Raw genomic sequence first — 15,665 nt, 5'->3', positions numbered from 1 at the left:
TTAGAATTCTAGTTGAGAATTGATGAGTTGATTTGGATTCTAATTGAAAGATGATGATTCCTGAATTCTGGTTGAAAGAAGATAAGTTGAACAAAGCCACAATAATGAGGATGAATGGGATGAATCCCAGTGGTGATAATGACTTCAGCAAATCACTACGAGATTAGTGGATTGTGCTGACAGATTGCTGCTATTTAACCTTTGACCCAATGGCTCAAATTAAGGGATGACAAATTGAGAACCTGTATAACTGAAATTCCCGTGGAGGAATGTTCAGATGGAATTTCTGGTTTGATGGACCATTATTGTGTTAAGGATATGAATGATATGTTCTGAATAAATTGTTATTTGATAATGAGTCCTATATGTTCTTCTTGTAGAAGGGATCTTTATCCCAGGATACTGTTTGGGTTGACCAGACTATAAGGAACCCTAGAATCAGTTGGATCTCAAGGGAAAGAGTTTGTCCTCTAGTTGCGAGATGAGGACATCTCACGTTTTTTAAGCGGGGTAGGATGTAAGATTCCTCCCTCCAGCTTTTGAGGTGTAAAGGTGTAAGAACCTCCCCTTCTGTTCTTGAAATTATTCCCCTCTCTAAAATAGGAGAAAGATCTTGTTTTACCCTGTTTTGGCCTAGAGAGAGAAAATGTCTAGAGAGAGGTAATCCGAAATTGAGATAACTTTGGATATAAAAATCCTCCTAGTGTCTAAAATGGTTTTCCCTAAAATAGAAGTTCAAAACAAACTTTCCAATGTGCATTAGGAATCGATTAAAAATGATGTAAGAGACATTAGCCTAAGGGTCTAGATTTTCAAAAAAAGTTGGATTATGGTCCAATTAAGGTTCCTATGGACCAGTAGGATTAATCCAAGTGTTGGGATGAGATAAATCCAAAGAATAAAAGAAAATACCCAAAAATGAGTAAATGCTCACATAAGATGAAGAGTTGACTGAGTACAAGGTTTATTAGTTAAAAATTAAGAGATATTACTAAAAAATGAGATATTTTGGAGAAATGATGAATTTTGACAGCTTGGTAAGGAGGGGGAGACCTTTGAGGTAGGTGCCTATTTCACACATGTGGATGAGTTTTTAATTCAAAAAATTTTTGATATTTTTATCTCTCATCTCTCTTGGATCAAACCAAGAGAGATGAGAGATAAAAAAATTTGTGATATTTTTATCTCTCATCTCTCTTGGATCAAACCAAATCAAAAAGGGAGCCAAACTAATCCAAATCTTGTCCAAATTGAGCCAAACTGAACCTGGAAAATTCTAGAACCCAGTTGGACTTGGTTAGTGGCCTCCCTCACTTATAAATAGATCCTTAGTCTTTTGTAAAAAATCTGTGAACTATACCATGCCAGTATTACATTAAAATAATGATATTTTCTATTATCCCTTTAAAATCCTCTACTTTTGGAGAGATTGGAGTGTTTCTCTCTCTTCAACAACCCTTGGAGCTTTCTTCTCAACATACTAAACCAATTGATTGGTTGGGGGCTTCCTTCTAAGATAAAGAAGCAAGCCAAACCTAAGGGTAAGAAGAAATTCATGGTTTTTTTTAAAATATATTCTCAATGATTTCACTTCTCAACCCCTCTCGAGCTTGAGAAGTTTCTATTTAGTTGTTTTTAATGCAAATCAAGCTTTCTCTAAGAGTTTTAATGATTAATCATAAAAAAGTTAATCTTTATGCTTAATTAGAATGCTTTTTATGTATATCTCTCTCTCCCAAAAGAATAGTCATTCCTATTTGACTAATTCTTAAGCAAATGAATGCTTCTCATTGATAAATTCTTAATTCAAAATCAATCTCTAAGCTTGTTAAGCTAGAGGTTAAGAAAATGGCTTTTTAAGCTTTTATGCTAATAAAATTATGGTAAACTTACGATTTAATTCCATAAATTGGATTTAAGGATAGTTATTCTATCATAATTGTATTACAAAGTCTTATTCTTTCTAGAAATATTAAAAAATATCAGTAATAGCAGCGCAGCTATGGTAAATTTTTTAGAAATTAATACATAACTCATTTTTATGCGTAATGTGAAAAGAGAACTTCCTACCATATTCTAGGATTGGACATCCTATGCTAAAAGAATGTTTTTCATAAAATTCATGGAAAACTAATTTTTAGTATTTATGCATAAATGATTAAATTAAGAAAAGAAAAATTTTTGGTATTTTTTTAATGCAAAAAGAGGAATTCCCATGATAATGGAGATCCATGTAATTAAATGGAAAAAGAGAAATTTTGGTATATTAAAATAATGAATATTTAATTTAAAGAGAAATTTTAGATAAATTTATTTTATGAATGAGAAAATTTAAATGATAAAAGAGGAATTCCCATGACATTTGGAATTCAATCATTTAAATGGTAAAAGTGGAATTCTTGACATATTTGAAATAATGGATATTTTTATTAAAGAAAAGAGAAATTTTAGATAAATTTGTTTTATGATAAAAGAGGAATTCCCATGACATTTGGAATTCAATCATTTAAATGCAAACAGAGGAATTTTTAGCATAATGCAAATTATGAGCATTTATCAAAAGTGAAATTTTGAGCATTATTGAGAAATATGGGTAGAATTGATTTTTGTAAATCCCATGAATCTTTTACTCAAAAGAAGAATATTGAATATATTTCACTTGAGAAATTTGAGAAAGAATATGAAAATATCCGTCGAGAAAAAGTACCTTTAACTAGGCCAAGCAATTGTCAGAAATTTAGAAAAGTCCCATCGGTATCGAAAATAAAAAATGTTACTAAATGTGAATAAGATGTGAATGCGATGTGATAAGATGTGAGTGGATGTGATAAGATGTGATGTAAATGGATGTGGATATGGATGTGATAAGATGTGGTGTGATGTAAATGAATGTGGATGGGATGTGAGGTGATGTAAATAGATGTGGATGTGAATGAAGAGATGAGAATGAGATGTGAGGATATGTGAAAGGATGTGATGTGATGTAAATGGATGTGGATGTGGATGTGATAAGATGTGATGTGATATAAATAGATGTGGATGTGGATGAGATGTGATGTGATGTGAATATATGTAGATGTGAATGTGAATAGATGTGAATGAGATGTGATGATATGTATGGGAGTGATGTGATGTAAATGGATGAGAATAAGATGTGAAGTGATAGATGTGAATGTGAATGAATGGATGGATGTGGATAGACGTGCATATGAATGACTGGATGAATGTGGATGAGATGAGATATGAATGGATGAATGTGGATGAGATGAGATGTGAATGGATGTGATGTGATGTGATGTGAATCGGGATAGATGTGAATGGATGAGATATGATGTAATGTGATGTGATGTGTATCGGGATAGATGTGAATGGATGTGATGTGATGTGATGTGGATCGAGGTAGATGTGAATGGATGAGATGTGATGTAAATGGAATGAATGAGGTAAATGATGTGGATCGAGGTAGATGTGAATGGATGAGATGTGATGTAAATGGAATGAATGAGGTAAATGATGTGGATCGAGGTAGATGTGAATGGATGAGATGTGATGTAAATGGAATGAATGAGGTAAATGATGATGATTGCCATGAGAGCTAAGGAGAATCCTCAATTACACCTAGCCTTCTGGAGATATCTCTCATGATAATACTACTTCTTGTGATGGTCTTCCAAATATGCATCTTCTAGAGCCACATGTTTTAGATTTATGTGCTAATGTTATTTCTCCAGTTGATCCTCATGAGGATGATGGTGTCTTATATGATGATGTTCCATATGTTCATGATTCACTTGATGATAATGTGGTGATGTGGTTTGTGATGCTATGGATGCTCATGTATTGGTTCATGATAGTATTAATCCTGATATTGATGCTCCACTTCTAGTCGATCGAGCTCTGGATTTTGTAGCTCCCATTCTTAAGCCTACACAGTTTTTCATAGATTGTTTTCATGATACATTTGGTATGCCTAGTATGCATGATGATGGGGATAGTATGCATGACATGCCAATTTTTCATATGCATCATGTTGTTAATGCCATTGATCTGGTCAATAATCAAGTTATTCATATGATGCATTGTCCTATGATGTTTTTGTGGATCCCATAGAGAATATGCATAATGTTTCAGAGAATATTTTGATGAGTTTACATGATCTAGATGTAGATGCACATGCAATCATCACTTGTAATAAGATCACTTTTATCTAGCAATTGTTATCCTATGCATAGTGTATGTGAGAGAGGATGAGATGCCACAATTGTACTCGAGCTAGAGATCAGCCAACTCTAGTGATTGTAATTTTGTGCATAGTGTGTGTGTGTGTGTGTGTGTGTGTGTGTGAGAGAGAGAGAGAGAGAGAGAGAGAGAGAGAGAGAGAGAGAGAGAGAGAGAGAGAAAGAGAGGGCACATAAAATTTATGATAGTCTTATGCACAGATCTCATGTACTATTGATGTTGATCTAATGTATCTTCTAACAGCTTTATGCATTGTTGATGCCGATCTTATGTATCTTCTTGATCCATTTAATCATGTGTCCCTTGTACATAAAAATATTGTTCTAGATGGTGTTTTTTTTTTGTGATTCCTCATGTTGAGGATTGTGGTTCCTTGTGGATATCTCATATATATCCTTTCTAGATACACATGATTATGCGTACGATAATAGTCCTATGCATACCTTGATAGATGATCAAAGGCATAATAATGCCATTTTGTTAGTTCTCGATATAGATGATCAGTCCTATGCATAGCTTGATAGATGATCAAAGGCATAATAATGCCATTTTGTTAGTTCTCGATATAGATGTAGTGCACTCTTATATTCCAATGAATGATTTGAATAGAAATGATCATATGCTTGCTCAACCAAATGCATGTGGTGCTATGGAGTATACTATTTTTACTCATGAAGATGATCCTATTTGTGGAAGACGTTGACCAGGATCCTCTCCAGATGAGCTAGACAGACATGCCTATGTGATGCAGAAGCTCCTATGGTACTTTGAGGAATAATTTGATGTTATCTACTATCATTCTACATCAACATTTCTAGTCGAATTTGCATTGTTTTTTGGCTATGATAAATTTGAAGATTGTTCAATCCATGACCCGGCTAGTTTTGATCTGGGAGATGATGTCCTACTCTGAATGTTTTGGACTTTGCCAATCATTGTTTTCTGCATAATCTGGCTATCCTAGATAAGTTTATTATTATAGATGATTACGCTTCTCACAGAGGATTCCCTTGCTATTTCATGATCACGATCCATGATCATGTATCTCTTAGTTACTTGGTAGCATAGTTGCTCCTCTTCCACTCCAATCTGGATAGTGTTTACTTATTTACTTAGTGACACAATTGCTCTTCTTCCACTCTAATCTACATAGTATCTACTTAGTTACTTGGTGACACAGCTACTCTTCTTCCACTCTAATCCAGATAGTATCTACTTAGGTACTTGGTGACACATTTTCTCTTCCTCCACTCCAATCTGGATACTATCTATTTAGTTACTTGGTGACATAGTTGTTCTTCTTCCACTCCAATCTAGATAGTATCTACTTAGTTACTTAGTGACACGGTGACTCTTCTTCCACTCCAATTAGGATAATATCTACTTGGTTAAATAGTGACATAGTTGCTTCTTCCACTCCAAACCGGATAGTATCTACTTAGTTACTTAGTGACATAGTTGCTCCTCTTCCACTCCAATTCAGATAGTATCTACTTAGTTAACTAGTGACATAGTTAGTTACTTCTTCCACTCTTATCCGGATAGTATCTACTTAGTTACTTAGTGACACAATTGCTCTTCTTCCACTCCAATCCAGATTCCCTTGCTCTTTCATGATCATGATCCATGATCATGACGCGGATAGTATCTACTTATTTACTTAGTGACATAGCTCCTTCTCTTCCACTCTAATCCGGATGTTCCACCTGTTATACAGAGCATTTCTCCCAAATATGAATCTTTACAAGATAAACTAGACATGTACTTGCAATTTTTTCCCTGTTTAGAGGGTACGCAGATGATTTTTCTTTTCTAGATCCCTCTGTATACTCATTTGGAGAGCAGTACTTTCTACCATATATGTAGTTGTTGATGGAGTTTATATACATATATCTTCATGTGGACTCTTGCACTGTAGTAATCCTTTGGCAGGTGCTCTTACTAGAAGGTCTTCTCATCAACATCAAGTTTCCTCCTAGTTGATAGTCCTTTGGTTTTACCGATTCATCTTGGTTGATAGTTCTTTGGTTTTACCTGTTCCATCTTGTATGATCTTACATGGAACACCTTTTACCTCCTGCACACCATCATGTTTAAGCCAATTTTTAAGATTACGAAGAAGAGGGGGAAATAAGATTAGTGCTAATGATAAAATTTGTCCTAAATGACTTTTCGGCTAAATGAGAATGCTAAGAGAGAGGCTAGGAGGTGGGAAAGCTCTAAAACCAAGTTAGATTTCATGGATTTAAAAGCTCAAGGTTGATCAAACACAATTAGAAGCATGGTTTTGACATAATCTAGATACTAATGACAAAATGATACAATGAGAGTATGAATCAAAAGCACAAGTTTTGCATTAGGTTGGGACTCTTTTTATAGGCTTGATATAAAGTGATTAGCTCCATGGCTTAGTGATAATTCATGGCTTAGTGATAATTATCCATCTAATTATGCTTAAGCTAATCCCTAGAATCTAGCCTCCACCTCTCTCTCATTAATGTTGATTGGAGACTTTGTTTACACCCACTTGCCCACTTATAGTAGGCACCTAGATTTGGTGTTTTTTCTTTCTTCCTTTCATGAATACTTGGATCTCCCAAGATCCAATGAAACCTTTAAAAAAAACTCTTGAAGTGCCTGAAAAGGAGGAAAAGTAGTCCCGGCGGGGCTCGAACCCGCGACCTTCGGCTCATAAGACCAACGCTCTAACCAACTGAGCTACGGGACTCAACAAAAAACTGTCGAGAGGTGCTAATTTAGATTTTAGATATTGGATACATTTTTAAATTAGGCACCGTCAGATATGACGGAAGAATTTACCTCCCTATACAAAAGAAGAAGAAGATGGCAATTCGACTGTGTCCATGTGATGTGTTCAATCTGACGATGCTTGTTCCAGATGCTCCGAGATAGTTATGGCTATCAGGAAATCCCTGCACGCAAAGAAAAAAAAAAAACATAGTGACTCTCTCTCTCTCTCTCTCTCTCTCTCTCTCTCACACACACACACACACACACACGGAGAGCAAAGGCCTGCTCTTGCTTTTTTTCAAATCCAAGAATGATACTAAAGCAAATTTCTCGAGTCGATTTCGACAACAATGCACAGAATAGGGGGAAAAATGATCACTTGTGTAGGCTCGAGCCCAGGATACGTTAATGTGTGGTCCCCTTGGTGTTTTTGCAACGTGCCTGCCCCATTGTAGATTTCCCACACACATGGAGCTCTTACCAACTCATCTAATTGAAATGGATGAATTTCACAATAGATATTTAGCTTCTCTGAAATCACTCTTTTGCTTGATCTAACCATGAGCAGGGTTCTAAGTCATCTAGGCCTTTGAGCTAACATATGCAATCTTATATTGAGGTGTTACTGAGTCAAAGAACTCCAGTTAACCTTGACCCTTGCACTGGGTCCAAAATGAATCTCACATGTGGTATCCATACTTTGTTGTCACCTAGACATGACTATACCGAAAAAGTGCACGCTTAGCTTATTTTGTGAGCCCTTGTTCCCAGGTACATGTCAGCCAATGTGCATGCCCTACACATGTCAAATCATGCTAGCATGTAACCCATTATTAGTCATGAAGTGTGCATATCCTACAGACTTATTAGACCCATTGATCGTGTGTATGGGTAGTGTCAAATGCTAGGTTTAGGTCATCTAGGTCTTGGAGTACATATGCAATCCCATGATGAGGTCATCCTATGCTGAGACAAAGAAGTCTAGGTGACTGTGTGGTACCCATACTTTGTCCTAGAAGTCTCAATGACTTTGAGGATTGTACGAGGCTGTTATGAGTAGTTTGCACGTGTGAGTCAATCCAAGAGCTATTGAAGAATGTTAGAAGTGAACTATGTGATTGTAACATGCCCATCTTCAATAAAAATATATATCCAGTTAGCTATTTTCCCTTGGAATCTTAAAATTCTGAGTCCAAATTTGGAATCTTCGTACGTTTTTACCCTAATATAGGATTTTACGCCACTCAAAATGGACACCGGAATAAGCCTCTATGTAAATTTTTAGTTATTTTTAATTAAAGTACAATAACTTCCGACCTTAATAATTGTATGTCCGGGTGTTCGATTGACGAACGGACTGCAACCCTACGACCAAGGGAGACACTCCGGACAATTTCACTTAAAAAAAAATTTACCCGCGTTGGGCGCACCGGCACGCATATCGAGGCTAGCGCCCTAAAAAAGATGCCATACACATACTCGAGCACCCATACAACGGTCGCGTAAGGACCAAAGGCCGACTGCCCTAGCATGCGATCCCCACTAGCCGCCACGTGGACACCCATGCAACCACTACATGCATACCTCACTATTGGCCCACGTACAGGCACCATCCCTTTCCCCATACTCATGCAGCCACATACCGGTGTACTTTCACCGTACACCATCCTTTGTACCCCACTTCGTTCTCTCTTTCCCTGCAATCGTACCTGTACGAGTCCCTATATAAACCCCGAGTACTTCTCCGTGTGCCGACACCCGACGCTCTGAGCGGAGACTGTACCCAACAACCCTCTGCAGCCCATCTCCAAGTAGGCTCTACATAATTTTGTTCAACATCCCACACTTGTGGCTGTGGAGGGGATGTCCTTTGGCCCACGTATAGGTACCATCCCTTTCCCCAGACTCATGCAGCCACACAGACCGGTGTACTTTCACCATACACCATCCTTTGTACCCCGCTTTGCTCTCTCTTTTCCTCCACTCGTACCTGTACCAGCCCCTACATATACCCCGAGTACTCCTCTGTGGCCGACACCCGATGCTTTGAGTGGAGATTGTACCCGACATCCCTCTGCAGCCCGTACCCGACAACCCTATGTAGCCCATCTCCCAGCAAGCCCTTTTCCACCCATCTCCAAGTAGGCTCTACAGAATTTTTTTCAACATCCCACCCTTCTGTTGTGGAGGGGGTGTCCTACATTGTTCTCCCCCCCCCCTCTCCCCCCCGTGTAAAAAGACTTAAGAGGGAACTCCCCATCTCCCCCTTCTGGTTCAATTTCCAGCCTTGCCCCCAACTTAAGAACACTCTCCCACCATTTGCGGTGACTTAAGTAAGCACACTTTGGCTCTCAGAGGTGGTTCCCACGTGAGAGTTTTATGCTCATAAAGTGAGCAAACGAACTCCGATTCGCAATCCGACTTAAGCGTTGAGTTCATGGGGTGACACAAGCTACAAGAAGGTGGAAAGAATGGCTCCTCCTCAAAGACACCAAAATACTATCTCGAGAAGCGTGCATAATGATTGTCCTAGAGGGAATTCCCCAAATGTGGCCCTGACTCTCCTTGGGAGCCCCACAAGAAAAGAGGTTTTTTTAATTAACCTTTAATGTTAGAATTAATTACGTAAGAAAGAGGGTGCTACTTTTCCTTACTTTGAAAATACCAAAATTCTTATGAAATTGTTGCTTTCTTGAGAAGATGATGTGGTTTCTTGTATCATATGGTTTCTTGTATCATATGGTTTAGTCAATAATTGTGTTGTTATCTTGATTGAGTTAAAGTACAGATACATCTTCTCCCCGCCTTGATGCTAACCCTGTAGGTAGCCGGGCGGCAACGTTAGTGAGGCTCGGAGTCGGCCCAAGGTATCCCTCCTACCATGGGGAAGTTGGAACTCGCCAGTTTAGGCATGTATTATTAATGTTGCCTAGTTCTATGGGCCCATGCTAGTGTGGTAAATAAGCCCACCCTAGCGTGTAGACATCCCTTCGAGAAGCGGGAGGGATCAAGCGACGGAGCCTAAGAGGGTGACAAGCCGGCTTGAGTCCTCAACACCGACTACCAAGACGAGGTGGCTGGTCCCATAGGGATTACCTAGTCTATGGAGATTGGAAGGCCGAATTCTAGATGATCGGTAGAATAAAATAAGCCTTGATCTGGGCTATGGATAGATTTGAACATTGTATCTATTTTTTTATTAAATACTTTGTTTTCTTGTATTGTTATATCATTGTTAAGTAGCCCTAGCACTAGGGTTGACATGGCTGCTAACACACTAAGGGTGTGTTCTCACGGGAAAAAAACCCTTCCAGCACAGGATAAAAAGTGCCCATGATCTGCTCAATTCACACATGAACTTCTCGAAGGAAAAAAGCTATTGGATGTGAAAGAAGATGCTCTACACAGACTCACAAACAAAACACACACACGAGATCAGAGAGCTACAAAGACAATAGCGATAGCTGGAATGTACTCGAATGAGATAATGAGTGAGTAGAGTACAACTCTAGTAGCCCTATCACTAGCGCTAACGTGGCTGCTAACACACTAAGGGTGTGTTCTCACGGGGAAAGAACTACGAGCATAGGGTAAAAAGTGCTCGTGATCCGCTCAATTCACACCTGAACTTCTCATAGGCAAAAGGCTAACAAACTCCCCTAAAGTGAATGGTGTGAACGAATATAGGGTGTAGCAAACTATCCTGGTAGAGATAATATGTTCAGAGCTTGTCGAAAAGCTTCAAACTTCTCCCTGGAAAGGGAATTGGTAATTCCATCTGCCACATTGGCTTGTGTGGACACAAAGGTCAAGGCTACCTCTCCAGCATGGAGCCGTTCCCTGACATAGTGATAATGCACCTCAATGTGCTTTGTCCATGCATTGAAAATTGGATTCCTTGTAACTGCTAATTCAATTCATTCAAATGTTTGAATAGAGATGTGAAGCCTTTGGAAATCCGAACTGCCTCACCAAGGTACATGCATTGAACTTATGCTTGAACTTATGCTTAGAGGGTAAGACTAATCGATGGTTCATCACATTGATGCCGATGATCAAGACCAACTTCAGAACCTTAAAAACAGCCTTTATCAGTTTTTCAAGACAAGGTGATCGGTGGAGTGCAGCAAAAGAACTCTATTCAATTGAGCATAACCTAAACGAAACCATTAGAGACTTTATTCTTCGAATAAAACTCTTGGACTCACGATGTGAGTCATGGGAGAAATTAAATGATTCTCAATTAAAGAGATGTTTCATGATGGGCTTACAAAAAAATAGCTTACACAACTTGATCATTGTATCCAACCTAAAAACATTCGATCAATGTTGTAAAGAAGTAGTTCATTTAGATGATAACATGCCGGAAGATGATCATGCTACGAGATGTTCCTCATCTAAACCAAGTGAAACAATAAGAAAGATTGATCTTGAAATTATCATTCCCTGAATTCTATGCAACCTTGCTTAAAAGCTTTCAATCCACATCTCTAAGAGAGGATGAGCTCCTTCAAAACCAACCATCCTTAATGCCTCTACAAGTGAGGAGTGAAATGCCTTGTGTTCAGTGCAATCACTACGATCATCCCAATCCCCATTGTGCACACAAGGCACCTGTTTTTCTGTACTACATATATTGTAAATCCTTTGATCATGATACTACAAAGTGTCCCAATTTATCCACAATTGACTCAAAACCTCCATCTTTCGTGCACCAAACAAAAACAAAGGGTAGAAACTGCTCAGGAAGTAGTTAATTGAACACCTTAGTGTTTCTATTGTCGTGCACCTCACAAAGTGGCACACTGTACAGGTTGCTTCAATGCAACTTGTCTCACAAAATACAACTCTTAACATCTTAAGTGTACAAAACAGGAAATTGTCCACGATACCCTTGAATGTACTTACACACTTATTACAAGCCAAGGCACAAGAAACAGTCAAAAAGAACACAAAAGACAATACCTCAACATAGGTAGAAGAACATGCTTTACATCAGAACCCAAAAGAGAAAACAAAACCTTCTAAACCCAAGAAAAACAAGGGACAACAAACTATCGAAACCAAGGTTGAATTAAAGGACAAGGAAAAGGAGCCTGTGGAGGACATAAATCCAAAAGAGCCAAAAGCTACACATGATGCAGAAGCATCCACATCAAAAGCCACCACACAAACCACAAAACCCATATGTGTGACACAGGATACAAAAGCCCAAAAGAAAATTCAATCTCATCACATGGGCAAACATAAAGAAAACTTGACAATCCAAAGAAAGTCAAAAAATGAAACAAGTTCTAGTACGTCACTAAGTGAGGATGAAACAAGTTCTGACTCTTCACTCAATGCACCTCATAGACCAATCACGAAACTAGAACCCACTCAACCACCCCAAATTGAAAATCATGATCATATGACATGCGGAACGCAAAAAGAGAGCTCATGAGAGCATGCTTAGCATGGTTGAGTGTCTTATAGGATCATCGTTGTGATTGAACCTAATAATGCCAAACCTAAAAAAGCAACCAAAATACAAAACCCAGAGGAGTACCGCTTCCCCTTTCAAGAGGAAGACATACTCTCTATAGAAGAGTCATTCGAGACAGATTGCACAAATTATGCAATTGAGAAAGCACGTGAGACCAATGATCCTACCTCGGCATCATCCATAGTCATTGCAATACATTTTCTTTTTGTAAGGAGGCATTCCACAAGCACAACCCCTCCAGTCAATACATCAATGACATAGTTATGCTCTGTGCAAAGTCCCATGATGAGAGATCGAATAAACTCATGATCTTTGATATCACAACTGAATTTAACATTCTTATCCTTTTGTTGGCTTGAGGATGGACTCCATAAAATGTGCACTTTTTGAGCTTGGTTACGGATCTTGTCAATGCTTTCAAATGTGTCCACCTTACTTATGAAAAGAACCAAAACTGCAACTCCAAGGGTCCCACTTGTCCAACTTTTGGAGTCGCCTGAGTCATAGCTTCCTATTTCATAATGGAAATTTGAGACCACTTTGTCCACAGCTTCCAAAAGGGTACCAATGTGTGCAAAGTTTATGAACACAACAAGCACATATTCTAGTTTTGCATTAAGGTCATTCAACCCTTTAATCAAAACTTTGAAAGAATCCATAGTCCAAAAAGGGGAGGCCTTGTTTCGAAGGTGGACATCCAATACCTCTAGACCAAATGGAATAGGAAGCACATTTCTACTCATCTCTCTGATCTTCTCCATGTCCATGCCAATTGTTGTGATGCTCCATGGAAGTGCTTGTTCTTCAGGAATGTGACTAGTTGCTTTTCTGTATAAGTAATGCAAGTAAGATATCACTGCCTTAGGTAGGGATGGGGTGACTTTTGTACGATTGAGCCTGTCTTTGACCGAGTCCATAGACCAAGAGCACAATTTATCATACTCCTTGTCTCCTATTTGGTATGTCTGGCAAATTTCATCCCAATTTTTTTGCATTGTTGTAAGGTCATAGTAGAATCCTACAATTGCTTCTTTAAGGACACGATCTGTTTTCATTTTCTTTCCCACTTCCTCCATGTCTTTAAAGTCACTTAGATTCTTTCCTTTCTTCAATAGCACTTTTCCTTCCATTATTTTAGCTTGAAGTGTCCTAACCTCATTTGGCAAAAGGCCAGCAATACACCTAAATAAGGTGGGTCCTAGTGCCACAGTGCCAGAAGCTTGCTTAAGTTGGCCACCCTTAAGAGTACTATCTCTCTTTATGTTATCAAAAGAGCTTATTTCTCCCTTTGTGTTTGGAAGCTTTCCATGTGCATATTCATCCAAAATGAATTGCCAGTTCTTGAAGATATCATCCTCACAAAATAGAAGATGGCCATCTGTCTTGTAAAATCCATGTTGAAGTGTATGCTCGGTTGTCTCCACAAAGTTCTGCAATAGTAATATGAAAATGTAGTTAGCAACAATTATTCACACTAACAATTATTAAGGACCATGAATAGTTTTAAAAAAGAGGTATGAGACACTTACCAGCCAATCATAGTGGTCTTTCTTTGTGACATTTACACCAGGTTTGGGTCTTTGTGGACGACCACATCCCAACCATTGGCCCCTTGCTTAAGTGAGCTGATCTAAGAACGGCTCCTTTTGCATGGACTTGGTAATAGAAATATTGGCATCCTTGGATATTAAAGTAGTCAACTTTGGAGGGCAATTAACTATGATGTTTGCCTTTCTGTATTGAAACTTCTGCTTCACAGCCTCCAGCTTTGGATTGTTGGATTTTTGCAACCGCTTTGCTGCACTAATCGAATGTTGACCAGAGATGATCCAGTAATGAGCATTATAGACATCTTCAAGACTCAAATCTTCTAGTGGCTTGTTTGTATCTGGATCATATGGCATCAAAATGGCCAAGATCTGCTCATGTTTTGGATGAGTGGCCATGTCATGTGTTATCAACCTCACCCAATCCAAATTGACCTTCCTGTAAACATATTGTAGGGGTGCAGGTTTACACTTTGCTACATCAATATTGAACACCTGTTGCATGCCAAATTTGTAATACTGATTTTGGTTTTCCAAATTGAACATTGCTTGTTCAGATTGCCGTTGAAGTGATAAAGGATCCACATCTTCTCCATCTAGATCTATGACGTCAATGTCCATTTCCATTGGATTGGCATCTTTTGTAGACACTAAAGCAAGGATGTTGCCACCATCTGCAGAGGTAGAGGATAGCACATTACCACTCTCTTCGGTGATTTTCTTTTTTGACCGTTGTTGAGATGCGCTAATTTTCTTTTAGCTTTTGATGGTTGTGACAGTTTTGCTTCTTGAAGTGAACTCTTATTTCCCATTTGTTTTGGAACTTTCTCTTTAGCAGTATCTTTAGCATCCTTTGAAGTGGTTTCTGGAAGTGGTCTCTTCTTTCCTACATGTTTCGGAGTATCTTTAGCATCCTTTGAATCTTGTGTGCTCTTCTTGGTAGATTTTTGTGATGTGGTAGAGACATTGTGGTCCTTACCAATCTTTCCAGTGCCCCTCTTGGATATTGATGGAGTAGATGCAAGTAAGTAAGCCTTTGCCTTCATGAAACCTTTGACTAGTTGGGTGTAGTTCTCAAGTCCTGAAGACTCAAGTGAGTCATAGCAGTTGATCTTGAGACCAATCTTTCCAATACTCTTCTCCAATCCCTCCTTACTACCTTTCATATCAGAAAGATGTAAGCCGTTGAATGGAAGTGAAATCATATTAGCTGACTTCTCTCCAGCATTTGGAATCACAGTGAAGGTTATACAAGGGACACCTTCATCACTAGCATCTTCTACTGCATTTGCAATAATCCCCATGTCTCCGTAGTCTTCATCTAGTTTTGTCAAGTACAAGTGAATGTCACCTTTATACTCTGCCTCATAGTTGTAGGTGTCAATGAAACACTTGAGACCTTCTTCATTGCCCACCATGTCATACCTCTTTGCTATCTTGAGACGTGGAGGATTATATTTGGTTTTGTTTATGAGAGGAGCACTCTCTAAGCAAAAGGTCTTCTTCTGTTGTGGCTCCATGTCTGCACTTGATAACAATTTTAACAACATGAGGAGAGCTTAAATAATAAAAATTTGATTGAAAATTAAAGAGTAAGTATCATTTTTAAAATAGCACATTTTTGTTGAGGCTCAAACTCAAGT

General features: G+C 38.5%; 1 non-coding gene across 1 annotated transcript; it reads right to left on the bottom strand.

The window, feature by feature from the left end:
- Window positions 1-6,893: 6,893 nt before the first annotated feature.
- TRNAI-UAU (transfer RNA isoleucine (anticodon UAU)) lies at window positions 6,894-6,967 on the bottom strand. Its single transcript has one exon. It is a non-coding gene; the product is annotated as a tRNA-Ile (tRNA).
- Window positions 6,968-15,665: the final 8,698 nt, after the last annotated feature.

This window comes from Cibotium barometz, chromosome 10 (assembly GCF_041138505.1).
Source record: "Cibotium barometz isolate CiBa-2024 chromosome 10, ASM4113850v1, whole genome shotgun sequence".
Classification (NCBI taxonomy): Eukaryota; Viridiplantae; Streptophyta; class Polypodiopsida; order Cyatheales; family Cibotiaceae; genus Cibotium; species Cibotium barometz.
This window is presented reverse-complemented; position numbering and strand designations above follow the sequence as displayed.